The 27,275-nt window shown below is 36.3% G+C and overlaps 1 long non-coding RNA gene across 1 annotated transcript in view; it reads right to left on the reverse strand.

Annotated features, from left to right (window-relative positions):
• Window positions 1-227: 227 nt before the first annotated feature.
• Window positions 228-27,275, reverse strand: part of LOC105468114 (uncharacterized) — a 59,953-nt gene continuing 32,905 nt past the window's right edge. The window contains exon 3 of the long non-coding RNA XR_979292.3: window positions 228-337. This is a non-coding gene — a long non-coding RNA (uncharacterized lncRNA). The remainder of the gene's footprint in view (window positions 338-27,275) is intronic.

Genomic DNA, 27,275 nt, shown 5'->3' on the forward strand with positions numbered 1-27,275 from the left:
CAACCTCTGGGAAATATCCCAGGAAAGTCCCTTAATATTTACTAGGTTCACAGAGTCAGAAACTGCAGAGAGAAGGACAGAGGTAAAAAAAAGAAAGAAAAAAGAGGAAGAAAATAATCACATGCAGAAGAGTATAGAAAAGAGAAGGGAAGAAATGGAAAGAAGGAAAACATGAAAATGCAACAGGAATAGAGACAAAAACTCTGGTTGGGAAATGTCTGAAGGAAAAATAATGCTGAGATTACATCTGTTGCCTTCCAGGGACTTTATCTTTGCCTAACTGTGGGTTAGCTGGCTTGCAAGTTACCATTTGCAAAGAAGCAGCATGTCTCTGAACCTGTGAAATAAAGGGTTTTATTATTTTTCTGAGAAACACTTGATTATATGGCAATCTAATTTAGTATATGCATGATGATGAATGGGCATGAAAATCTAAATAGGGAGGTTACTGATCAAACACTGTAGAATTTAGATGTTTGTCTTCAGTTTTAGACATGGAATAACAAAGAAGTGATGGAATCAAAATTATGATGATGGGGGAAAACACATCTCATTTTAAAGGAAAAATAACTTTGTTGACCAATGATACAACTATTTCTTGCTATTAGAGTCCCTGATCACAAAGTACAGATCTGGAAACTTGGCTTTTAAAAATAATGATAACAGCCATAACCACCTGTATAGTGCATTATAGTTTCAAAAGTAAATCATTAAACCATATTTTATTGTCAGATAAGAAAAGTTTATGGGGTTTTATTTCAAAGTAACTGTGAAGTGAATTGAATAAGTACTTTAAAACTCGATGTTTAAATTAAGACTTATTTCCCAATTTGTGGGACCGCTCTTAGTTTCAAAAATCATAGTCATAGCATTCGTTATCATTATTTTCCTCACATTTCAAGAAATACATAGAAAGAATTGGCATTAATATTATTTTTATCTAAAGTGTGACTCAAAGTGAAAGTTAGAACGTTAAAATGTATGCCTGTCACTTTCTTACTTAAATAATGTTTCAGCAAGAAAAACAATTAATGTAATCAATCAGAGGATCAACAAAAATCTTCACAGGTTTCAGAAAAACCTTGAAAAAATATTTATATTGAGTTCAACTTATATATTCCTAAGTATAGACTATATTTTGTAAGTCTTCAAGAAACCATGTCATGAGGAGTACTATTACATTGTTTTCATAATTATTAATGAGTAGTATTGTTGTTAGTACCTTTTATTAGGAAATGTAATATTACTCCATACATAAAAACAGTCTGCTGCAAAGGTTGGAGACAGATTTGCTTAGGATGCTGCCACCTTCAGGAAATTTTACCTTATGATAATTTGTATCTATGATATGAAGAAAGATATTTCTGTTTAAGGGGCATTGAAAATTCTCTGTGCTCAAATTATAATTTTATTTTACCTGATGAGAGAGAAGTGAAAAGTACTGTTAATATTTAAAAATTCTATTTTGGAACACATTTGAAATGTGTCTTGTTATTCCATTGAGAAAAAAACATTTTTCATTAAAAAATATATTATGCAAATTTTATATACTTTTAAATATTATCCCTGAATTTGCAAAATATATTAACCATTACAAGTGATCAATAATTAAATAATATTCCTGCTTAAAAGGGATTCAACAATAAAGTAATTTACTTACAATTAATTTGCTTTCAATTATGTAGCAATTAATATAGTTGTGCTTAATTCCATAAGATGTGATCGAGTAAATCATGCTTTTATTTCAAAAACAATTTTCACTTAATACTGCGTTGAAATAGTACTGTTCGAAGTCATAGCTCATCACAAATGTAAGTTTACCCAAAACTAAGGATTTAAAAAGAGTTTTGGAATTGACAATAAACTCCTCAGTTTCCTCAATTCTCATCATGCCCTGAAGACTAATATCATAGAAAAATAATAATTAAAAAGTATTTCTTTACATTTCTTACTATGTATAGTCACATTTTTATGTTTCCATTGAATTAACATTCTTCCAAAACACACACATCTATACAAAAAGTATTAGCTCATTAGAGTCCTTTTTTCTTTTACAAAAGGAACATGTTTTATTTTAACCACTGCAATTTCATAATAATTACACAAAGTTAATTATTTATTTGTACTCCACCTCTAAATCTCTTCCTCACACCTCTTTTAAGCATATTTTTGTGCAGTGACTTTCTCTGAACATCCTTTCATCAATGGAAAAGTTTGAACTCTTTACATTTGTCAGTTTGATGGTTAAAGTTTTGTATGATTTGTGGTAGAAATGTTAATTTCTCCGATTTTAATGAAGTTGAGGCTTTAAAAATATTTTATTGACCATTTGCATTTTCCTTTCAGTGAGCGCCTCAATTTGTAGGAGCTCTGTGACTGTCCAGTTATAAACAGTGGTTGTGATTTTGAGTAGAAATCATTTCCTTCTCTGAGCCCAAGTGTGCACCTTTGTGAAACTGTGGAATTACTTTTCCATGTCGTTGCTATGACGTTTACATGCAAATCACACATGAAAGTGACTGTTGTACGTCAATGCTTGTTAAACAAACATACAACAGTTTTTTACATCAGTTTTTATGATCTCAATTATTAGAATCTAGTCTCTCCGTCACATTGCTCTTACACAGTTTGAGGATCTATTTCATTGCAGTTGAGACACTTAAGAACATTTACTTATAAACAACAATTTACCCCTGCACTTAGAGGTTGCTCAAAAAGGAAATGGAGACTACTCACATATATTTAGGAAGGCAGCAAAGAAGATGGTGTCCAGGCCTGGAGGTGAGCTCTTGATTTGAATCTTGGTTTCTTTAACTTACTTATTGTGTAATCTTGGGGAAGTGACCCCTCAACTCTCATATATAAAATAAGGAAAATAATACCTGTTTCAATTTTTATTGAGGCTAAATGAGATGAGGAATGTAAAATCTTTAGCATACAGTCTAGCACATAGAAAGCTCAAAAGAAAGATGTTTATGGCTACCTATATTCATTTATCTAGTTATAGAAAATAAGTTGTCTGATAACCTTGCTTTGTACAAAGTCTTCAGCCAACCATTACATTTTACTTAACTTGATTACATGTGTTTAAGACTTCCCCCTATTTCATTTGGCCATTTATTTTTTTGAGTGTTAATACTTTCTAAAGACAGAACATGTACACATGCACATCCACACAGATGCACCCCGAGTGTATAGAGGTAGTTCAGTTTTTAAGATAATCTAAATGTTTTCCATTTTATTCTTTACTCATAAGATGATCTTTTATTAAAAGCAGAGAAGCACAAAGTCCCATTTCCAGTGTTCATAATCTATGAAACACTTTGCGACAAAGAGAGAGAGATATATATCCTTATTTCTATTTGAATGCAATTTTAAAATATTATGTATAACATTTTAAATTATATTGTTATATTATATAATAAATATATAATATATGATATATTATATATGATACACTATATATTATGATATATATATAATATGACATATATTATATATAATATTTTTAAAATTCCTCAAAGGAAGGGCAAAATGATAAATATAAGAGCTAATATCTTCTTCTGTGCATTGCCTAATACTTTCTTTTAAAAAAAGAAATCTTGGCCGGGCGCAGGGGCTCATTCCTGTAATCCTCAAACTGCGGGAGGCCAAGGCAGGTGGATTGCTTGAATCCAGGAGTTCCAGACCAGCCTGGTCAACACGTTGAAATGGTCTCTATTAAAAATACAAAAATAAGCAAGGCGTGGTGGTGCGTGCCTGTCATCTCTGCTACTTGAGGGGCTGAGGCATACAAATTGCTTGAACCCAGGAGGCAGAGGTTGCAGTGAGCCCAGATTGCACCACTGCACTTCAGCCTGGGTGACAGAGCGAGACTTCGTCTCAAAAACAACAACAACAAAAAAAACCTTAATTGTCTACTAGGTGTTAGGGATATGTTAGGTCTTCTTTCACCTCATTAATCATGTTTGTTTTGGAGTTATGTTTCTATGTGTCACTGGGTGTATATTTAAGAACACTTTCATTTCAGCAAATAATTTATTATTGGATCAACCATAAAGTTATTCAAAACACATAGTGGGATATAATTGATTATTGTATAGTGACCTTGTATCCCTTGACCTTGCTAAATATCTCGCTATTTATAGGCATTTTATTCCAAGTGCTTTTGGACTTTTAAATACATAATCAATCTGTCTTAGAAGCAAGGTCATGTGCCGGGCGCGGTGGCTCACGCCTGTAATCCCAGCACTTTGGGAGGCCGAGGCGGGCGGATCACAAGGTCAGGAGATCGAGACCACGGTGAAACCCCGTCTCTACTAAAAATACAAAAAAATTAGCCGGGCGCCGTGGCGGGCGCCTGTAGTCCCAGCTACTCAGGAGGCTGAGGCAGGAGAATGGCGTAAACCCAGCAGGCGGAGCTTGCAGTGAGCCGAGATCGCGCCACTGCACTCCAGCCTGGGCGACAGAGCGAGACTCCGTCTCAAAAAAAAAAAAAAAAAAAGAGAAGCAAGGTCATGTTACTTTGTTTTTTCCATACTTAGATCTTACATATATCTCAAAAACATTTTATTAATTTCAAAAGAAAACAGGCACAAAAGAGTATAGACTATAATTTCATTTGTATTAACTTCACTTGAAAATCATGCAAAACTAACTCATGGTGATAGAAATCAGAAAATATCTTATCTCTGGGGCAGGGGAGGGCCACTGAGTGGAAAGGGGCCTAGAGGAGTTCTCTTGGGTGATCAATGTGTTCTTGATCTGGAAATTTGTCACCTGGGGATATGCATATGTCAAATTTGGAGATATACATATGGGGATATACATATGTCAAAATTCATTGAGCTGTACAACTAAGATTTGTGCATTCTCCTCTAGGTAATTTGCATCATTTTTTTCCTGCTTATTCTTTTTCTGATATGGGGAGGTAATGGAATAGTAAACATGGCATCAGAGTCCTCCACGTGGTTCTAGTTGGTTCAGGGCTCTATCCTTAACTGATAGCAACAAGGGATAGCAGCCCAAAATCCAAACCACAAAGCTCTCTGAAGGCTGCTACAGTCAAAGATTTACATCGAGGTTTTAGGTTATTAAAAATCCAGTCACTAGCCGAAGAATGGGAAATGATCACCTCTACTGGAATAATTGGGTTTGGATTCTTTCGATTTGAAATCTTGCCCAATATCAGGGTGTTGTGAATAAAAGATACAACTAATGCTTTCAAAATTTAAGACATTATGTATTGATATAAAACAGCTTTTTAAAAGTAATTTATATTAATTGGAAGCTCTTCCAATGTATCTTTACAACTGTAATACAACCTGCAGACAGTTGCTATGTCCATTAGTAATTAAGTTAAATAGCCTGAAACATTATAAAATTATGGATGTTTATAAATATAAAATATCTATGTATAGTTGAATAAAATGTGCACTCAATACAGCTCAATATGCAAATTATTTTCTCATAGGAGGCAAAGCATGCCAAATAAGTAAAACAAGCATGAGTTACTTTAGTTAATATTAAGTTGAGTAGGAGGAACCAGACCCTGATAAGGGAAGAATGTGGATCTGTAGTTGAGCGAGAAATGTTAAAGAGGTGTGATTTGCTTTGTAAATAGTAACCATGATGAGACACAGAAAAACAGAGATGTGTGCTTTAAGACACAATGCCAGACACCATTTGCTTCGATCTTTTCTTTTTATTTTATTTATATTCAAATTTCCAAAAACACCAGTTTTAAAAATAATTAAATGAACAGGCATATTCAGTCTTTTAAAGTGTGATAGATAAGGTTTTAAAAGTTATTGTGAAAATATTTGTTGGGTACATAGATGTATATTTGAGTTAAGAATGAATCACCGTCCTCTTTCTTTACCCCAATAGACACTCCATGCCATAAGGGAGCATGCCCTCCTGTCCTCCTGGCTCTGGGCATGTGGAACCATCCCTTCTATTGGTCATTCAGAATTTTCTCAAGGACTCATATGGAAAGCTGAACCTGCAGGGTCTCTGAAAGCTTAGGAAATCCTCAGATGCTTTAGAAATGCCCCACCCTGTCAGAGAAATCTCTTAAAAGTGGTGGGCCACTTTGAGCCTTACTGTTTCTCAGTCTGCTGAATCCATTTAACATGGGGCTGCAGAGGGCAGGAGTCTGGCTGAGCACAAATCTTTAGAATCCGTGGTTTTGGAACAGGATATGGTCATGCTACACTTTGTCAAGAATTTGGGGCTTCTGGGTTTAGAAAACATGCTCAAAAAAATGCCTGAGGTTGTTTTGGAGCAAATATTTGGAGATTCCTTATTTTGTTCTAGAAACTGCCCTGGAATTTGGGGAATAGAGTTCAAGGGACCCAGTAAACCTGCTTGGACTCCTGAATAACAAGACTGGACTTAAATAGGGATTTGCCAACAGCTGGTCCATAATCATAAAAAAAAACTGTTATAAAATGTCGAAATGACAAGGTGTATGAGAAAAAGTAGCAGTCTTATGTCCAGTCCCTACCTGTCCCTGATTCCTACCTACCAGAGGCAGCCTCTTTCAATTCTGATCTTCTGGGATTTCTTTCATATTGTTAAATGTACTTACGTTGACTTCTCTTTGGTTCAAAATTTGAGATATAATCTATTAAATTCCTTCTACAGAAAATGAGACCATCATTTAGCTCTCTTTAAAACCAACAAGTGGAAAAATTCATTTCACATAGACATTTGTCTTTCAACTCATCTGCCTAATTCAGTTATTCCATAATTTTTAGTAAGATGACAATTCAGTGCTTATATTATTCTGACTTCATATGCATCGTTTACAGCTGAACCAGGTAATATTCTTTTTGTGTAATTTTTCATGTCTCTTGGAATTAGTTAACAATTGATGTTTACATTTCCATGTATTTTTCATTAAGTCATCCTCAGCATTTGCAGAACTCTGAAAGCTTAGGTAATCATTCCCTCCGTTTTTAAAATTTGTTTAATTGTTAGTTTGCCTGATTTGTTTTTTAAGTTTCTCTCCTGGAGTATTCTACCTGGGCTGCAGTTTGGGCTGCTTGCTCTCCATATCAGACTTGTCTTAGGACTTCCCTTCATTCTCATCCTTAGACTTGTGTGTCTGTGTGTGTGTGTGTGTGTGTGTGTATGTGTGAGACAGAGTCTCACTCTGTCATCCAGGCTGGAGTGCAGTGGTGTGATCTTGGCTCACTACAGTCTCCGCCTCCCAGGTTCAAGCGATTCTCCTGCCTCAATTGCGTGCCACCACACTCTGCTAATTGGTTTTTTTTTTTTGGTGTTTTAGTGGAGATGGGGTTTCACCATGTTGGCTAGGCTGTTCTTGAACGCCTAACCTCAAATGATCCACTCGCCTCAGCCTCCCAATGTGCTGGGATTACAGGCACGAGCCACCAGGCCTGGCTTTCATACGTAGACTTTTCTGCTGCTCTCTCCTTTGTTGGATCTCTTGCTTCTCAGGTCCCATGATTTCTGTTTTCTTGACTTATTTCCTTGTTGTGAGTAGAGCAGCTTCTGAGAACAGGTGCTTTGAAAGTAATCATTTTGAGACTTGACATATATTAAAATGATTTTATTTACTCTCTTGCTTCATTGATTGTATGATAGATATCAAAGTCTAAGCTAGAAATTAATTTCCCTCAGAATTTTACATCTATTGCCCCATTATCTTTTAACTTCTAAGACTGTGATATTTACCATTATTCTAACTGAAGTAATTCAGGAATGGAAAATCAAATATAGTGTGTTCTCACTTATTAATGGGAGCTAAGCTGTGAGGATGCAAAGCATAAGAATGACATAATGGACTTTGGGATTTCTGGGGGAAGTGGGGGGGTGGGTGAAGGATAAAAGACCATACGTTGGGAACAGTGTACACCGCTGGGGTGATGGGTGCACCACAATCACAGAAATCACCACTAAAGAACATATTCACGTAACCAAACACCACCTGTTCCACCAAAACTATTGAAATAAAAGTTAAAAAAAAATTCCTTCTTTAGTCTTAAAAATATTTTTAAAACGTATTAAAAAAGAAAATTGTGTCATTTAGTGGCGTTTTGTCAAGGAGAATACATACTTGTGTTCAAACTCCAATATTTAACCTTTTTAATTATACTACATTGATTTCTTGTTTTCTCAAGTACTTCGTACCTGCTCAAACATGCTTGATTGCTTGTTAAGGCCAAGACATAACGCATTGATTTGTGCTTCAGTGGGCATGAAGCACATTATTAACATGAATAATAATTTTGTTATTTAAAAACATTTTTTTTTGAGATGGAGTCTCACTTTGTTGCCCAGGTGGGAGTACAGTGGTGCAATTTCTGCTCATTGCAACCTCCGTCTCCTGGGTTCAAATGATTCCCCTGCCTCAGCCTCCCAAATAGCTGGGATTACAGGGGTGTGCCACCATGCCCAGTTAACTTTTGAATTTTTAGTAGAGATGGGGTTTCACCATCTTGGCCAGGCTGGTCTTGAACTTCTGACCTCAGGTGATCCGTCTGCCTTGGCTTCCCAAAGAGCTGGGATTACAGGCGTGAGCCACCGTGCCCAGCCTAAAAACAAATTTTGATATTGGAGCATTATTGCACAATTGATAAAGAGAGTTAATGGGTCAAGAGAGTTCCAGAAAATATACAGAGATCTCTGAGTTACCAAAATACTTTACTGCTGTTCTGTTTGAGTGGTTACTTAGTTTTTATGCTTCTTAATTTTAAGATGATGGCCTAAAAATTATATGAGAAGTTCTTTAGTTCTGAACATATGTTATTGAGACTTTCTGAAACTAAAATTTCTGAAAGACTAGTGATAAACTTATTTGTGGTAGAAAAAATTCTATTGTAAAATCCTTAATCATACTCTACCTATGAAACATAACTTTCAATAATACATTTTCAGCATTTGAAACACTTCCTTTAAACTCATTCATGTACCTTATAATTGTTCACATATGCAACTGATTTAAATCCCCTAAGTACCAGAATGAACCTAAAGATACACAGTTTTTGGCAAGCCTAGTAATTTCTATCTGTATCTCAAATATAGTACATATATGAAACCAGGCTTCTTTCAGTTAGTTTTAAATAATGATGAAATTAGATGAGATGAGACAGAAAAAATTACATTTATAAGAAATTCTTTGTGAAAAGGAATTTGACTGTGGGAGGAAAACAACAGAGATATCACAGACTGAATATACCTGAAATCAAACCTAAATGATGGTAATGAGATTAAAACAAGTGTTTGTGTACAAGGGTAAAGATAGAGAGAAAGCAGACAATTGTAATGACTTTTGGAAGTTAGAAATCAGATGGACAAGTGGAATTTGAATCAGTAGATGACTGAGAGTTGAAACCAAAGTAGATGTATTAACATCTGAAAACCTAAAAGGCCTCATGGATTGGAGACAGATACAGAGGGAGAGGAAAGTAAGGTTGAGAATCAATTATTGCAATAATTAGTACCCTCACTTTCAAATTCTGCACAGCTGATGGATGTCCCTCCTTTACCCAAGAAGATTAAAAGGTTACTCTCTGGAGAGTAACTGAGTAAATTTCAGATAGAAAGACTCTGAGCTTGCAATTACCTCCTATGGTGAAATGGGTTAAATAAATATAGGTATTTGAATGGTAAGATCCTGACAACTTTGCTTCATTAGCTCAGAGATGTTGACTGCCAGCATTATTTCTCCAAGGCAGAGAAATGAAAGATTGTTTTGTAGAAAACAGTCTGGGGTACTCAAATGTAATATCCTAGATAGGTTGCCCACTAACAAAGTCCACAAGTTGACACTCCCTGTTCGTACACATTGCATTTCTATTCAGTTTTTTCATTGCTTCATTCTTAAATATGAATGGCATCAAACTCCCCAGCAACTCTGAAAACTAGAAACCAAAGATAAATGTCTTTGAAATACTTAGAAAAAATGACTACCAACTTAAAATACTATTCTTAGACAAACTATCAGTTTAGTATAGACGATAAAGGATAGAATACAGACATCTTCAGATATTCCTTGTCCTCAATTTTTTCTCTCATGTATCCTTTTGTAGGAAGCTAGCAGAAGATGTCATGCATCAAAATGAGAAATAATCTTTAAAAAGAGGTTGACATGGGATCAAAAATCAGGAATTCCAACACAAGAGAGAAGAAAATAATCAAGATGCTGCTTAAAGGAAGATCAAGGATGACAACCAGCCTAAAGAACAACCATTCAGATTATCTGACAAAGGACTATAGGAAATTTGACCCCAAGAAAAAATAATAAGCTACTGAGATATTTGAATAATGTGTATTTCTTCTGGAAATTTCAGGGGTGATAGTATATACAAATCTAAGCAAAAAAATAAGCAAGCAGAGAAAAGCATGCAGTGTCAAGCTGCACAAACTTCAAACTCAGCATACATTACAAGCATGTGTTAAAGTTGGTTGTGTAAAATATATCTAATGGCAAATTGGTTTAAAATTGAATATTGCAAACTGGAAATTATTCACATGAGCTTAAAAGTGTTGTCAAAAGCTTTAAGGGAAGCAATCCATGGTCCTCCTTCATTCAAGGACTTGTTTTGTGCTCTCTCTACCTGAAATGCTCTTCCTCAAGACATTTGGTTGACTTACTGTCTTAATCATTCAGGTCTTTGCTCAAGCATCACTTCTTTGCTTAATTTATTAAAAATAGCACCAGCTATCATTTTAAAAAAATTTTCTAAAGACTTGGAATCAACCCAAATGTCCATCAGTGAAAGACTGGATTAAGAAAATGTGGCACATATACACCATGGAATACTATGCAGCCATAAAAAAGGATGAGTTTGTGTCCTTTGTAGGGACATGGATGCAGCTGGAAATCATCATTCTCAGCAAACTATCGCAAGAACAGAAAACCAAACACCGCATGTTCTCACTCATAGGTGGGAACTGAACAATGAGATCACTTGGACTCGGGAAGGGGAACATCACACACCGGGGCCTACCATGGGGAGGAGGGAGGGGGGAGGGATTGCATTGGGAGTTATACCTGATGTAAATGAAGAGTTGATGGGTGCTGACGAGTTGATGGGTGCAGCACAGCAACATGGCACAAGTATACATATGTAACAAACCTGCACGTTATGCACATGTACCCTAGAACTTAAAGTATAATAATAATTAAAAAAAAGAAAAAAGAAAAAAAATTTTCTGTTTCATTTCCTTCATAGGACATGTTAGTTTCTAAAATGACACTTAAAAAATTGTTTATGTTTAGTCTGGCTCTTTTCTGTGTCCCAGCCCTTGAAACATCTGGCTATGGTGAGTGCTTAGTAAAGACTGTGGATTGAGTGAACCCAATGGGCAGTGGGCTTCATGACAGCAGAGACTGTCTTGTTCACTATTGTATCTTCAACTCCTCTTCAAGTGTCTATAGATATAGGTACCAGGTATAGGTATTCCAAAAACATGCATTGGTTGGATGAATAAGTGACTGAAATCAAAGATGAGGTTTCTCTTAAAATTTTTTAATGAAAATGTTTTGCACCACTTTGGGACTTCATACAGTTAAAGAAAAGTCACTTTTTTCCTCAATGGAGTTCACGGTGAGTGATGAAATAAATTCTTCTCTCCTCCATGATGGACCTCAGAATCTGAGCTGCAAGCTCTGAAGGTGTGTAGTGTGTTCTCTCATACCTCAGAGAGCAAATCCAAATAAACGTGATCACTAACGTGGTTAAAAGGTGATGAGTATACCTCAGGGACAATACCAATTCAAAATCCCCATGGAGTTCTTTTCATGATGCATACCCTACTTCTTCTCTTTCTTCTCTATATTTGGAGATATTCATAGTTTATAAAAATGTTGGGAAAAAAGGCAAATAATTGTATACATTATGAATAACAGCTAGTTATTGCTAGGATATAACAGCTAGGATTTGACTGATTTTTCTTAAAACAATATGAAAAGAAGTGAATACTCAAAGAAATGGGTCATCCCCTGAAAGTGTAATTAGCAAGTGTTGACAAGCTCCGGAGAAGACATCTGTGAAATAGTGACTATGAAAAGGAGGTGGGGATGGTGGTGTTGGTGTTGCCATTCTCACTCTATCTGTGTAAGTTAGTTATATATTTCTATTGGGTAAACATTTCCATTGGACTTTCGGCTGAAAAACATTTAAGTAACAATCATAAAGAGCAAAAAAGAAACCAAAATCAAAATTTAAGACAGCACAGACTGATACTGATGAAATAATACTCCATTGCTCATTCTAATGTTTTTAAGAGCTAAGGGTGTGTTCTGCAAGTTCCACTTTTAATCAGCAGTACTGGCAAAACAAGGGATGCTATTGCCCTTAGGCGGAAGGCAAGATCTAACCTGCCGTCTCTGTGAGCCTTAACTATATCGTCCAACTCTGATTCAAATCAACTATGATGAGTGAGGCTGTGCTCTGAAATACAAGGAATTCTCAGTCTAGATGAACATATATATTCTTAAGAATTGAGAAAGAATTGAGAGAGAGACAGAGAGAAGCAAAGATGATTGAAAAATTCCAAATTAATTTATTTTACACATATGTTCTCATTTATTTACAAATACTTATTCTTCTGGATTGCTAGTCATAGTGACAATGCCTTTGGACAGATTAATAAGGGTGATTTATACATCTTAAATGATGTTTCTGTTTTGTTATTTTGATGCCACTCCTGGGGTCTGACTTTAGCCAGAATACAGGGAGCACGAGGGAAAGCTGATGACTTACAGCTTGGTGGGAGAGTCAGGTTGGCTGTGCTGGAGCAGCTCAGATCTATTCATCTGGGGGATACCTGTGTGTTTCCTGTTGACATGTGTGGACCATACAGAGAGGGACCTGGAATGGAGCCCTGGAAGAGGGAAGGGACTCTGACCATGTGTTCCTGAGTAGCGACAACCACCGGTGAAGCTGGGCCTTTGCATGTACCCTGAGCGTTGTTGTGAAAGGGGCCTGTGGGAGCCCCTGTACATCCGTCAAAAGCATTTAGGGAAATATGGCCAGGACTAGAGAGTGTAAAGCCACCCAATCAAGTACAAGTTCTCACCTCACCTTCCTTCCCCTGCTTTTATCCCCTATGGGGGTGAAAATATACCTTAGAAATGAGGAATATCACAGCAGAAGCCAGACTCATGCATATACACACCCAACTAATGTTTGACAAGGTCACCAAGAACATACAATGGAGAAAAGATAGTCTCTTCAATAAATGGTGTTGGGAAAACTGGATATCCACATGCAAAAGAGTGAAATTGGACCCTTGTCTTACAACACACGCAAAAAGCAACTAAAAATGGATTAAAGACAAACACAAGATACGACCTGAAACTATAAGACTAGAAGGAAACATAGGGAGAAAACTCCTTGGCATTGATCTTGGCAATGATTTTCTGGATATGACACCAAAAGTATATGCAACAAAGGCAAAAATAAACAAGTGGGGTTACATCAAATTAAAAAGCTCCTCATGGCAAATAAACTATCAAGAAAATGAAAACGTAGCCTAAAGATTGGTAGAAAATATTTGCAAACCATATATCTGAAAAGGGGATAATACCAAAAATAGATGAGGAATTTTCCCAACTTGATAGTGGTAAATTACCTGATGTAAAAAAATGTGCACAGGATTTGAATAGACATTTTTTCAAAGAAGACATACAGATGGCCAACAGGGGCATGAAAAGGTGCTCAACATCATTAATCATCAGGAAAATGCAAATTAGAACCATAATAAGAGATCACTTCATGTCTGTTAGGATGGTTATGGTTTAAAAAACAAAAGATAAAGTGATGAGGATGTGGAAAAGAGGGAGCACTCATACATTGTTGGTGAGAATATAAATTGGCACAGCCACTTTAAAAAACAATATGGAGGTTCCTCAAAAACTTAAACCTAGAACTACCATATGTTTCAGAAGTCCCATAGTGGATATATATCCAAAGGAAATAAAATCAATATCTCAATGACACTCTGGTCCTAACACCCATTGCTGCATTATTCACAATAGCAAAGTTATGGAAATAACCTAAATGTCCGTCAACGGATGCATGGCTGAAGAAATATATATACACAACTACATACAATAAGATATCATTCAACCTTAAAAAAGAAGGAAATTCTGCCATTTACAACATGGATGAAACTAAAATACATTATGCTAAGTGAAACGAGCCTGGCACAGAAAGACAAATACTGTATGACCTCATACATATGTGGAATCTAAAATAGTCAAACCCATAGAAGCAGAGTGAGAATGTTAGTTGCCAGGGTTAAGGGTGGGTGGGAAAAATGGGAAGATGTCAGTCAAAGGCTACAAAGTTTCAATTGTATAAAATGAATAAATTCTAGAGGTCTAATGTACAGCATAGTGACTATAGTTAGCAATGCTGTGTTGTATACTTGAAATTTACTAAGAGTATAACTTAAGTAGTTTCACCACAAAAAGGTAAGTATGTTAAAAAAATGGATATGTAAATTACCTTGACTATAGTAATCAGTTCACTAGGTTTATGTAGTATATGTATGTGGAAACATCACATTGTACACCTTAAATATATATATAATTTGTATTAAATATGTAATACATATATATATAATTTGTATTAAAAAATTTAAAATATCAAAACAAAGTGAAAAGAGACAGGAAGCCAATAGCACTCTTATTCTCAGAGGCAAAACTGAAGTTACAGAGTCATTAATTGGAAAAGGGGAGAAAGCTTTGCACTGAATAAATATTGAAGGATTGATTCTCCTATTTGCACCCTCTCTCTCTCAATACATTTACACATTTATTACATTATTTCTTGACATTTTGATTTCTAAATTTGAACTGCATTTGCTGATTTTATGCCTTAAAGTTCTATTCATCTAAGAGTAAGCCAAAAGCCCAATTTATCTAGAGGCAGGGTGAGATTACAGTCAGTGAATGCATTTTGAAAGGATGATGAGAAGCCAAAAATTAAAATTGTGTTCTACTGATCTCCTTCATCAAATTAAAAAGCTCCTCATGGCAAATAAACTATCAAGAAAATGAAAATGTAGCCTAAAGATTGGTAGAAAATATTTGCAAACCATATATCTGAAAAGGGGATAATATCAAAAATAGATGAGGAATTTTCCCAACTTGATAGTGGTAAATTACCTGATCCCTATGATCTATTTCTTCAAGATCATTTCCTAAAAACAAGTTAGGAATCAAGAATAAATATGTGGATTTATTTTCATTTATTCCGTCAGCACCAGTGATCTGAGGATTAACATATTTTTTCAGTTCTGAAAGATTCTCAGCTCTTTCTTCACTGGGAGCTCCACTGAGTGGTGGAGCCTCTCAGGCTCCCCTTCTTAATTCTTAACTGTTCTGTCATGTATCTTTAAAACCTTTTTATCTTTCTGTGTTGCATTTGGGTGGAAGTGTACAACACTATCTTTTAATTTATTAAACTCTCTCCCTCTGTCAAGTCTAGACAATATCTCATCTGCTGATTTTTTAAAAGTTTTGTCAATGAGTAGATTTTGATTTTTAAGATTTCTAATGTGTTCTTTTTCATATGCTTTTGTTTTTGTATCATGTCTGTCTTGCTTGGTTTCATAATTTCTTTCTCTGTCAGAAATTTCCTTCTTTATTTCTTTGAGTATCCTAATCATGTTTATTTTCAAATCATTTTCAGATCGCTCTTACATGTTCGTTTTATCTGGAACAATTTACTTTCTGATTTTTTGTTGATTTTGTTGATTTTCTTTCTTCCTGCCATCTTTTTGGAATTTTAATTTATAAGCTCGTTTTCATGCTTATTTATTCTATTTTCCTCTCTTCTTATTCATCCTTCTCTGTCTTCTGCATTTTTGGGATGACTTGGAGAGCTTCAAGCCCAAAGTAGGTCTTATATTCATGGTTTACAGCATCTCTGCTGTTATTGTCAACATGCTGACCCAGTTACTAAGCTAGGAGGTGCAGAGTCAGTTCCTGACTGCAAAGTGTGTCTGCTCTCTCTAGCTTCCCTATTGACTTTGCATAAGACTTCACCATAAGCAAGAATTAATTTGAACTTTTAAAACCTCATTTCAAAGGTGGTGGGTGTTTCCACTTCAGCGTCCCCAATTGCAGCTTTAAGCAATTAGCTAGGCTGCAGTACTCCATCTCATGTGGGACACTTCTAGAAGCAAGAGTGATTTATCTATTATTTTATTTTAGCGTTTATCTTTGAATTTTAATGTGTGTGTGTATATCTTTTTTGTAAGCAAGTCTACAGTTATCTTGTATTTTTCTGTCTTTCTCCAAAATAAAGCAATGACTTTACTACACCTTAGCTATCCATAAACAGTGTTCCCATTTCTGGCCACAACTATATGTATTTATTTTAGAGCATATTAATAATGTATTTTATATTCCTTTTAAAAATATACTTTATCTATATATGTTAGGAACATGGCAATGACAGATGACAGTGTTAAAACCAATGCTTTTATTAATATCACCATCCTAATGGTTCTCTAATCTCTGTAGTTGTAATGCTGTTACAGAGTTAAAGAGTATAAAGAGATTGTCGCCTTTCTACTAGTCTGGCTTATAGATTGTCATAAGATTTTAATATCTCAAGTCAAATGGAATGGGCTGTAAGAGAAAAAGATTTCTTTTAAAAACAGTGTTAATACTATAGCATTACTAAAAGAAATATTCAAAAGAAAAATATTCACATTATACATTGTTGCCATATCTCAAAATATTTCAAGACTTTCTTGGAATTTCAAAGCCTTCATCAGAGTTTCCGAAGACAAATCTCTGTCCTCTAAGATGGATTTGACTTTTAACAGTGACCAAAAGTCACTCAGAAACAAGCTGCTGGATTCATCTATTATTTAAGCTGGGTAATGCATTATAGATCATAAGCAAACAGTTTAGAACAAAAATTATAGAGCAGTGAGTTTTTTTTTTTTTTTTTTTTGTGGCTTTTAAATTGGGTCTACAAAGAGTTCCAAAAGAAGTACTTTAAAATGTTTTAACTGTTATTCCAGCTTTCTGAAGCAGTTACAATGATGCAAATGCTCATTTAAATAGTAGATTCTGGTATATTTGTGGGAAAAAAATCCATAAAATTACCTAATTGTTGTATCTTAAGAAATGGAAAGAGACCCACAAGTCGGGATACTTGGGCTCAAATCTCTAGATCTCCCATGAAACAACTCTGGTTCTTGAACAAACAGCTTCACCTGCCTGGCCTCAGTGTCTTCTGCTGTCAAATGGTGGTTGGTGGTAGACAATCAGGATATGGGTTGGGAAAATAAATCTAAAATTTTCTCTAGTGATATAATTGTGACATTTATGTTCTTTTATCTATTTCAAGACAGTTTCTGTCATTCTTTAACCTTTACTCTTCTACACTGAAAAGAATAGGATTTTATAGCTATTATAACATTTTATAGTTTTATAGTTTTATATTCAATTTCATTTTCCCAAACCTTGAATTATTTGTAGTTTTCTGTGCTCTTTATAATTTCTTCAATTCATTTTAAAGTCCAACAAACCAAACTGGATGCTAAGAACCTAACTGACAAGGTAGCAGAGATTTACCTCTAGGCTTTTGTTTGTCATTTAAAAATATTTTCCAGAGTCTTGACTTGCTCACAACAGTATTTTGCTGAATCATTCAGCATGTGGAAAACTGGGACACCCTTTCTTCTCTCTTCCTCTGTCCACTCCCAGGCTTTTAAAGCCAACATTTAGAGCCATATCATTACAGGTATCTTGAAATGTAGTATAGTTTCTTTGATTTATGTTCTAGAAACATTTTTCTCTAAAATAAACAGTAAAACATTATATATCGCAACAGGAAGAAAAACCAAAATGTAACTATAAATATTGCTTGGTTTTTTTTTTTTTTTTTGCTTTTTTTCAACCATTCCAATAGTAAGAGTAACAATACCTTTAAAGATAGATTCAATGTTGGAATTAATAGGATGCTGTGAATGTCTATATCTAGTGAGCATAATAGAATATGGAATAAATAATTATAAATCAGTGTATGAAACATAAGTTAGTGAAAAGTCAGTAATAAGGATGATTAAATTTTAGACTTTCGGAAAGTTGATGAAAGTGTTGTCTTAGAATTCTAATGAAAAAAGTATTTTTTTGATTACTGTATGTGGGATTTTATTTAGTGTCTAGGGAATAGTATTAATGACCAATACAAATGTTTATTTCGTGATTTTTCGATGGTTCAATTTTTATGGTATTTTAATAATCTCTTGTGAGAAAAATAGGCAAAATGAGGGTCTGGGACTTCAGTGACCTTAGTTTTCCCTTATTGATGTGGCTCCCTTCATTCCTGAGATTATAGCTCCTCAAGTTTCCTGCTGCTGGCTGCTGCAACAGACCACCAAAACCGACAGAAGCTATTCTGGGACTACAGCTATTCCTGTAACTTATGGAACAAACAGGAGTAGAGAAGATTATGATTTTTCTGTATTTTTGAAGGAATTAAAGTCAAACTTCTCAGATTTCCCTCTAGCAGGTGAAAACAAGGGAACCAGTTTTTGTTAAGATTTATAAACTGTAGTATTTCTTACCAATGCAGAATTCTAATTTTGACCAGTTGACCCCTAAGCTTTTGAAAAATTTTTTACACATTGCCTGGATTCCATCATTTTATTTATTTATTTATTTTTTTAATTTATTTTTTATTATTATTATACTTTAAGTTCTAGGGTACATGTGCATAACGTGCAGGTTTGTTACATATGTATACTTGTGCCATGTTGCTGTGCTGCACCCATCAACTCGTCAGCACCCATCAACTCGTCATTTACATCAGGTACAACTCCCAGTGCAATCCCTCCCCCTCCCCCCTCCCCATGATAGGCCCCGGTGTGTGATGTTCCCCTTCCTGAGTCCAAGTGATCTCATTGTTCAGTTCCCACCTATGAGTGAGAACATGCGGTGTTTGGTTTTCTGTTCTTGTGCTAGTTTGCTAAGAATGATGGTTTCCAGCTGCATCCATGTCCCTACAAAGGACACAAACTCATCCTTTTTTATAGCTGCATAGTATTCCATCATTTTAAAATATTCTGGTGTTATATCTGGAACCCTATCTGTACATTTTTTCTGTTTCGATTATAACTAATTCTGGCCTTATTTGGGAGAAATTGAAGAAATGGCTTTTAAGTAACTTTTGCTGTTTATTTGATGTTTGTCTTGTGCTCAGGCAGAAAAAAAATGGACTTCTGCTTTGTTCCCATGATAAAGCAACCTGATTATTTTATTATTATCATTATTTTTGCTTTCTCTCTTCCTGGAACCACTCCCTCAATCTCACTCCACACATTTCACTCTAAACCTCACTGCCATCATGGTACCTACCATGTAAAGAACAGTCATGATTAAAATTTCCCAACATCACTGAATTCTTTTTTGCACTAAATGACAGATATAGCTCACCAAACGCCACTTATAATACTATCAGTGGAAGAGGAAACAATTTTTACTCCATCAATAGATTCTTCATTATGATGAATGATGATCTATTTGATCTGTATCTTAACATATTTCTGGGCTTATTACTGATGAAAAGGAATCATCCTAACAGTACTGATACTAGTGTTGGTATAATGACTAACTTTGTTTCCATCTCATTGGGCTATGGAACACCCAGATATTTGGTGAAACATCATTCTGGGTGTTTCTGTGAGGGTATTTTCAAATGGGATTGACATTTGAACTGGTTGACGGAGTAAAACAGATTGCCTACCCTAATGTTAGTGGACCTTATCCAAGCAGTCAAAGGCCTGAAAAAGGCAGATTCTCCAGGAGTAAGAGGGAACTCCTTTTGCCTGACAGTCTTTGAATTTGGTCATCAGGTTCTTTTTTTTTTTTTCTGCCTTGGACTCAAACAGAAACATTGGCTCTTCCTGGGTCTCAAGTCTGCTGGCGCTAAGACTGGAATCACATCATCTGCTCATTGGGTCTCCAGCTCATCAACTCACCCTGCAGAATTTGGGACTTGCCCACAATTATGGAGGGCGGCTAATTCCTTATATTAAATCTTTTTGGTTTTGTTTTTCTGGAGACTCCTTGACTAATATAAGTGACTTAGTTTCAGATATACATTTCTGGCAAACAAGCATGACTTTTATTTCTAACACCATAGCATTCCCCTGCAGGCTCACGCATGCTCATATACAAACCTCAAGTATGTATGTAAGTTTGATGCTTAGAGTCAAGAATGAATAACTCTGTGGTCCATTAGTTTTGCTTAAAAAACTTTTATGAGGCCAAGCGCAGTGGCTCACGCCTGTAATTCCAGCATTTTGGGAGGCCAAGGCAGATGGATCACCAGAGGTCAGGAGTTCAAGACCAGCCTAGCCAATATGGTGAAACCCCATCTCTATTAAAAATACAACAACAACAACAACAACAACAACAGCAACAACAACAAAATTAGCCAGGCGTGATGGCAGGCACCTGTAATCCCAGCAACTCAGGAGGCTGAAGCAGGAGAATCGCTTGAACCTGGGAGACAGATGTTCCAGTGAGCCAAGATTGCATCACTGTACTCCACCCTGGGCAACAGAGCAAGACTCCGACTCAAAAATAAATAAATAATAAATAAATAAAACAGAAACAAAGAACAACAACAAAAAAACTTTTATGAGTTATCATCCATATTGGTAATTTGAATAATCTACACTACTACTCGATAACATCCAAGAGAAAGCTGAAATGGGATAATGTGCGAAAGATGCTTTGGTATCGTTTATTCTCATAAATATTACCTATAGTGCTTATATCTTAGGTGGCATGATTTGAAATGGAAACAAAGATACTCTTGGAGGTTTCCATCAATACTTTTAAAATGTAGCTGCTCATTTGTAATGCATTGGTGATGTTGATAGAGAACATTTAGAGTATGTCAAAGTGTTACCCAGTTTATTTGCCACCCCTGTTTTCTTCCACAGGGGTGAGGGACAAATATCTCTGACTAAAAACAGAGAAAACAATAATCATATTTGACACCTGCACAGTTCCCCTTACCCCATACGACTAGGAGAATATATGAGTGTTTAACTGAGGTAAAACAGAAGTGGAAATAGGTTTAGAAATGTGCATCACCACTATTACACAACAGCTCTAATTGCTTATAGAATTTGATGTGTTTCTTATTGCAAGAGGTCTGAGGGCATTGTTTGTTTTGCCTGTTCCTTATGGGTGAGGAAATAGTGAGAAAGGAGTTGAAAAAGTTTGGCTTCTCAGAGCTCACCGTGAAGAATGTGAGGTCATTTCTTACCTGAAGGGTTGGTTTATCTCCACATCCATGAAACGTCATTTTCTCTGCAGACACTGCCAATTTAAATGTATTTTGTGTGTGATGTAGACAGATGTCTGCTGGGAGCTGGACTGAGGCCATTAACACTTCACGAGAGAGGTGGTTCTAGTACCTAAGTGGTAGTTAGCAGCTCTGACTTGTGGTGCTAGTTTTACCAGTGACTGGGCCTTTAGGATTTGACTAGTATTTAGTACAGAGGCTTATTTCTTGGAAACTTTTTCTATCATGAGCAAGAAAGAAAAACTAAGAAGCATTCCTCAGTTGACTTTCTTAAAGGTAGCTAAATAAATTATTAGTTGAGAATAAAGCTACCTCTCTCCCGGGAGAGGGACAATAAACTATATTGTCCATTATTAAAGCATTCCCTCTATTCTGTAGTCCATAAATTTTTTGGTGGAATTAGTCTTGTGAAGTATTTCTAAGTGGCTAAATTCTCGTGTTTCACCACTGCTTAAGGCATACAAATATTTAAAATCTTAATGAACTGCACATTTTATATATTGTTACCAACTGCAAAGATTTATCATTTCTGTGGAATTTAATTGAAAAAACTTGTTTCTTTTTTTCTTTCTTTTTTCTTTTTTTTTTTAAGACAGGGTCTCACTCTATTGCCAAGGCTGGAGTGCAGTGGCACGATCACGGCTCACTGCAACCTGTGCCTCCTGGGCTAAAGCAATCTTCCCACCTCAGCCTCTTGAGTAGCTGGGACTACAGGTGCAGGCCACCATACTCGGATAAGTTTTGTATTTATTGTAGAGAATGAGGTTTCACCATGTTGTCTAGGCTGGTCTCAAACTCCTGGGCTCAAGTGATCTGCCCATCTCAGCCTCCCAAAGTGCTGGGATTAAGGTGTGAGCCACCACGCCCAGCCAAAAAGTCTATTTCTTTCACACAAAAACTCTGGCTCTTTTTTCTTTCCAGGGCTTTCAGGCAAGGCTCATTCCTGCAAGCCGTCTTCCAGTTTTCCTGCATATGTGAGTCGTAGAGGAAAATCTGCTTAGCTAAGCTCCTAGGCTAATAAGCATCTCTTTTCTTCTAATTCTTGTGGGCTTTTGTCTATGGCTGTTGTCAGGACTGCTTTACTTTCTGTTTTCCGGAAACATAGGCCAAACTGTGGCAGCTGAATGACCAAAGCTATTAGCCAGACTCACTCTATCCGAGCTATCTTTTTCTGGGGTTGTGGGGAGGGTGGGAGGGCATCTGATCTCCATTTCCTGTCTTCTGTGACCTATCTAGACCCATTTCTAATAGATCCTCCAACTTCCATTCTGCTCATTCTGTCTTCTAAGCACCATTTCTCTGAACATTTAACCTGGTACCCATATATCACTACCCAAGTTTAATTTATGACAGTGGTGGTTAACAAATCAATAGCACCTACTTGTCCTGAGATAATTAGTGAGCAGTACCAGTGGTCTGGTTTCTAAGATATTCCACAATATAAATACAAGGCACAAGGTTTGCTGGTGAGATGTTCTCTGGACTAGCAGTAACGTCAGATTTCATTTTGGAATAAGAGTTTCGGATTCCAACCATGGTACAAAGTAGAATATTTAATGTTAGGACATTAATCCAAAGTACCAACGAAATTCAAACATCTAAAAGTATTAACAAGTAGGAACTAATAAGGTTGACGTGGATAGGCTCTTGAGACTAAGTTATGGGATTTTTTTTAAAACTAAAAAATGGAAATAAAAACACTTTGAAATAAACGCCAGGGTTTATACCATCAGTGCAAAAACTAGGTAGCCATATAAATAAAACAAATGCCAGCTAAATGTTCAGCAAGACCAAAAGAAGCTTCCATTCCCCGCCCACTTAAATAAAAACACTAACCACACCCACACAGGCTAGTTAGGTATGACTCCTCTGAGAAAGAGCTTCTTGCATTTTCTCAGGGAAGAGTCAAGCCCCCAAACCTCATATTTTGTTTTCCTATGTCCTCTCGTACTATTTTAATAAGCTTTCAAAAATAACACATTGTCATTTCATTCATATAAGTCATATAAAACCAGAGATGTTAGCTTACTGAGGACAGAAAATTTGTGTATTTAATATTTTTAAGCTATAAGTCCTATATGCTAGATTAATGTTTACTTTTAATCATTTAAAAATATTTTTTAAACTCCATCCAAATATATCAGGTTGATGAAAAAATAATTGTGTTTTTTGCCATTAAAAATAAAGACAAAGACCGCAATTACTTTCACACCAATCTAATACATTTGTCAGACTGCTAAGGGAAGGACAGCTTGCATTACAGACTATTTTTATACCATAAAGACAAAATATAAGCAGTGCTTCAAACCTGAATGTAGGAAGTTAAAGTTTTTTTATTTCATCATTTTGCTTTTCTGTATTTTCAAAATTTCTACTATAGCATATATATTTTCTATTAGACATAAAATAAAATAGTGTTTACTTTTCAAACGTGGTAATTTTCACCAATAAAGATAAAACACCGAAGCCAGTGTTTTGACTCCATTAACACAGACTTCTTTTTAAAAATGTGCAATAGGTGAGCTCTTATTTTGACATTCATTCAAGCCCTTCCCGATTAGCCCATAGTTCGTTTCACTTCAAACATTTCTTCTTTGTGTTTGCAGTTGAAACATTCTCTAAACAACTCAGAAGGCTGCAGAAAATGCTATGCTTCATCAGGCAAAATGGAGTGAAAAAGGGAGTGTGCTCAAAGCTGGCAGTGAAGAATGTCATTGTCTGACAGACTACACAGCAATTTGAGACTCAGCAGTTTCCTTTCCATTTAAGACAGCTGCATTGTAAACGAGAAGCTAAATCACGAAGAGATGCAAAATTTTTCTAGGAAATTAAATGTATGTTAGAGATACTGAACAAGACTCGTTTTTGTTGGTCTAAAGGACTCTACTGTGAGATGGTCTGTTATTCAAAAGGTTCCACTTTCTAGTTGTTTTTCTTTGGGTACTACTGCCTCTACAGACTACACCCCTGCCAGGCAGATTGTTTATGGTGCTGGTCTTCAGGAATGTGGTGCCTGGGCCTGCTTGTCAGTACCGATTCTTACTGCGCTCTATTTTTCTTCAGGACTGACAGAATACTTCAGCAGCAGACTAGCCAAGAGCTGGTGTAGGACCATAAAGCTCAGGACACTAACTCCTTTTTCCACTGGGACGGCCTTCTCACGAGGTTAATCTGATCACCCCTAGTTCCAGTTCTTTTCTGTCATTGGGTCAGCCCTGCGTTCAGATTCTGATAAGTGTCCCAAGTGCAACACCCACAAAAAGACCAGGAGCTGCCAAGCATCCTAAACGTGCAAGTCTTTGAACCTTGTGGAGCATTTTCATATCCAAATTATGTCTTATTTGATCTTCGCAAAACTTTCCCCGTGAGACAAATATGATCCCCAGGTCACAGAGACAGACAGATGAAGGACTGAACCCACATCTTCAGACTCCATTTTAGTGAAAACAGAGTTCTTTTGTGTTTTGTTTTACTTGTTAGTTTTCCAGGGTGTCCTTAGTAAGTCACATTCCTCAAAGGCCAAAACAAACAAACAAACAAAAAGCAAATCTACACAGAAAACAAATACAGGAAGGAAAAGAGGAAAAAGGCCCTTTCTGATAAATGGCAAATTTAAAGTGCCGATAATATGAAGATACATTTAAATTGAAAATACATTTGCCATAGCTTCTAGAAGCAATCTTGGAAAGCTTTCCTGTACCCTGAAAACACTTTGCATGACCAATCTCCTCCGTGTGGGGAGAGTATGCAGAAGGCATTTGCCAAGGAAGCTGCTGCACCTCACCACTGTGGAGGCAGCATGGCCTTTACTATTTGTGCCGTATGATTGGGTGACTACAGTACTGCTCCTAGCATGAAAGCTGGCTCTGTTTTATGAGATTCCCACTGTCATGCCCTACTTTGGCCGGCGTACAGTGCTAAAGATAACAAATGACCCCATCTGCTGTTCCTGACCATGCTGTATGTGCCAAGTTTAAGTAAGGAGGTCTTGCCTCGTGTCCTGTCTGGGCAAGCACGATGACCCATCTGTAGTACCCGTATCTCTCTGAGATCAAAGACCAAGTCCCATTTCCAATCTGCTAGACTGCACTGGAAGGTTAGTTATCTCAATCCATGAGTTTTAACACTTCAGGCTTTTCAAATGAATTCAAGTTAGAAGGTATTTTAGAAGTCAAATCAGTCTAAGAGCTTATCGGCTAAGGACAGTAAGAAAATCAGGAAACCTTTGAGTGACTTTCAAAATGAATTTCCTACAGAGTCTCACACTTAGAGACAACTAAAACATAAACTATTTGTATGTAAATTGTTCATTCTCCTAGCAGGTACCAGGGTTTTCAGGCGAACTGTTGTAAAGACACTAGAGCTTTGAGGGTTCTGGTTCTAGATCCCTGTAAAATCTGTAGAGCATTGAAAACCTGTATTTGTAAAACACTCACAGCTGATTCTGACAATCAAGGCCTCTTTTCAAGAAAGTCTGTTGATTTCTATTTCGAGAAAAAGGAGAAATTAAAAATAAAGCCAACAAACGGCCAGGACCATCTTAGGGGATTTAACTCTTTATCCCTTTCCCCTGTTGTATCGTCTGCATAGCAGTTAATACTCTCTGAAATCGCCTTGCTTCTTACTTGTTTCTTCCCACCCCCTTACCCATTGTATACACTCCATGAAAGCAGAAACATTGTCTCTTTTACTTTGCACTAAAGTTTGTTGAATGAAAAAAAAAAAGACTTCAGAAAGCACCTCTGTCCACCATACCTTTCATATGTTAAAAGACATTAAAACCCTGTACATTTAAGTGATTTAAAAATTGTCCAAAACCACAATAAATGAATGAATCAGGATAAGTGTCTCTGTGCAGCTCAAGTGTTGGTTACTGTGTGCTAGTTAGTTTCAGGTGGTCACCTGCTCAAGTCCATTTGTCTAGATAGTATTAATTGATTGCCAATAAGTCAGGGACCTCATTAGGTGTTGTGATAAATACAAAAGGTACAATAACAATCTTTTTGCCTCAAAGAATTTATTATCTAGTAAGTACAATAAAACCTGTCCACTGAAACTACTCCCCCAAATCATTCCTCCTACATGAATAAAATCACTGAATCTTTGGCATATTCACCAAAGATACAGCAGTTTGGCACTCATATTTTGGTAAAGAGTCAAGTGTATTGTATAGTCTATAAAAACCCACTACCCATGTAATCCCAGCACTTTGGGAAGCCGAGGTGGGCAGATCACAAGGTCAGGAAATCAAGACCATCCTGGCCAGCACAGTGAAACCCCGTCTCTACTAAAAAATACAAAAAAATTAGCTGGGTGTGGTGGCGAGCACCTGGAGTCCCAGCTACTCGGGAGGCTGAGGCAGGAGAATGGCATGAACCCGGGAGGTGGAGCTTGCAGTGAACCGAGATTATGCCACTGCACTCCAGCCTGGGCGACACAGCAAGACTCTGTCTCAAAAAAAAAAAAAAAAAAAAAAAAAAATCCACTACCAAATTAATCCACCAGTGTGCCTGTTACTCGAGATATTGGTACATGTTACTATGGGAACATGGTTAGAGAGTTCTTTTGATGGAATTGCTGGATGTGACTTCTTCTAGGTATCTATATTTGACCATCTTTTGTCACAGAATTTGCTAATCCCTGAATAGCCACCTTGAGGAGGGGAAAAGCAGGGAACTGGTACAAACAATAAATTAAGTTTTCATTTATAGGTGCTTACCCAAGGCCTGAATCTTTCTAATGACTTCAGGAATATACTTGTTAATACAGGGCCTGCAAAAATTTCCTGTTGTCAGCAAAACTTTGATGGTATCAAAATAAATATGAGTCATATAATTTCAGCTTTTGAAGGTGGGGTTTGAGAAACCAGAAAAGAAGATTTCCTGACTAGCAGGTAGTGAGACAGCAGCAGCTCCCTGGGAATGGAGAATCCCGCATCTTCGCCTCCAC

This window comes from Macaca nemestrina, chromosome 19, assembly GCF_043159975.1.
Source record: "Macaca nemestrina isolate mMacNem1 chromosome 19, mMacNem.hap1, whole genome shotgun sequence".
Taxonomy (NCBI): Eukaryota; Metazoa; Chordata; class Mammalia; order Primates; family Cercopithecidae; genus Macaca; species Macaca nemestrina.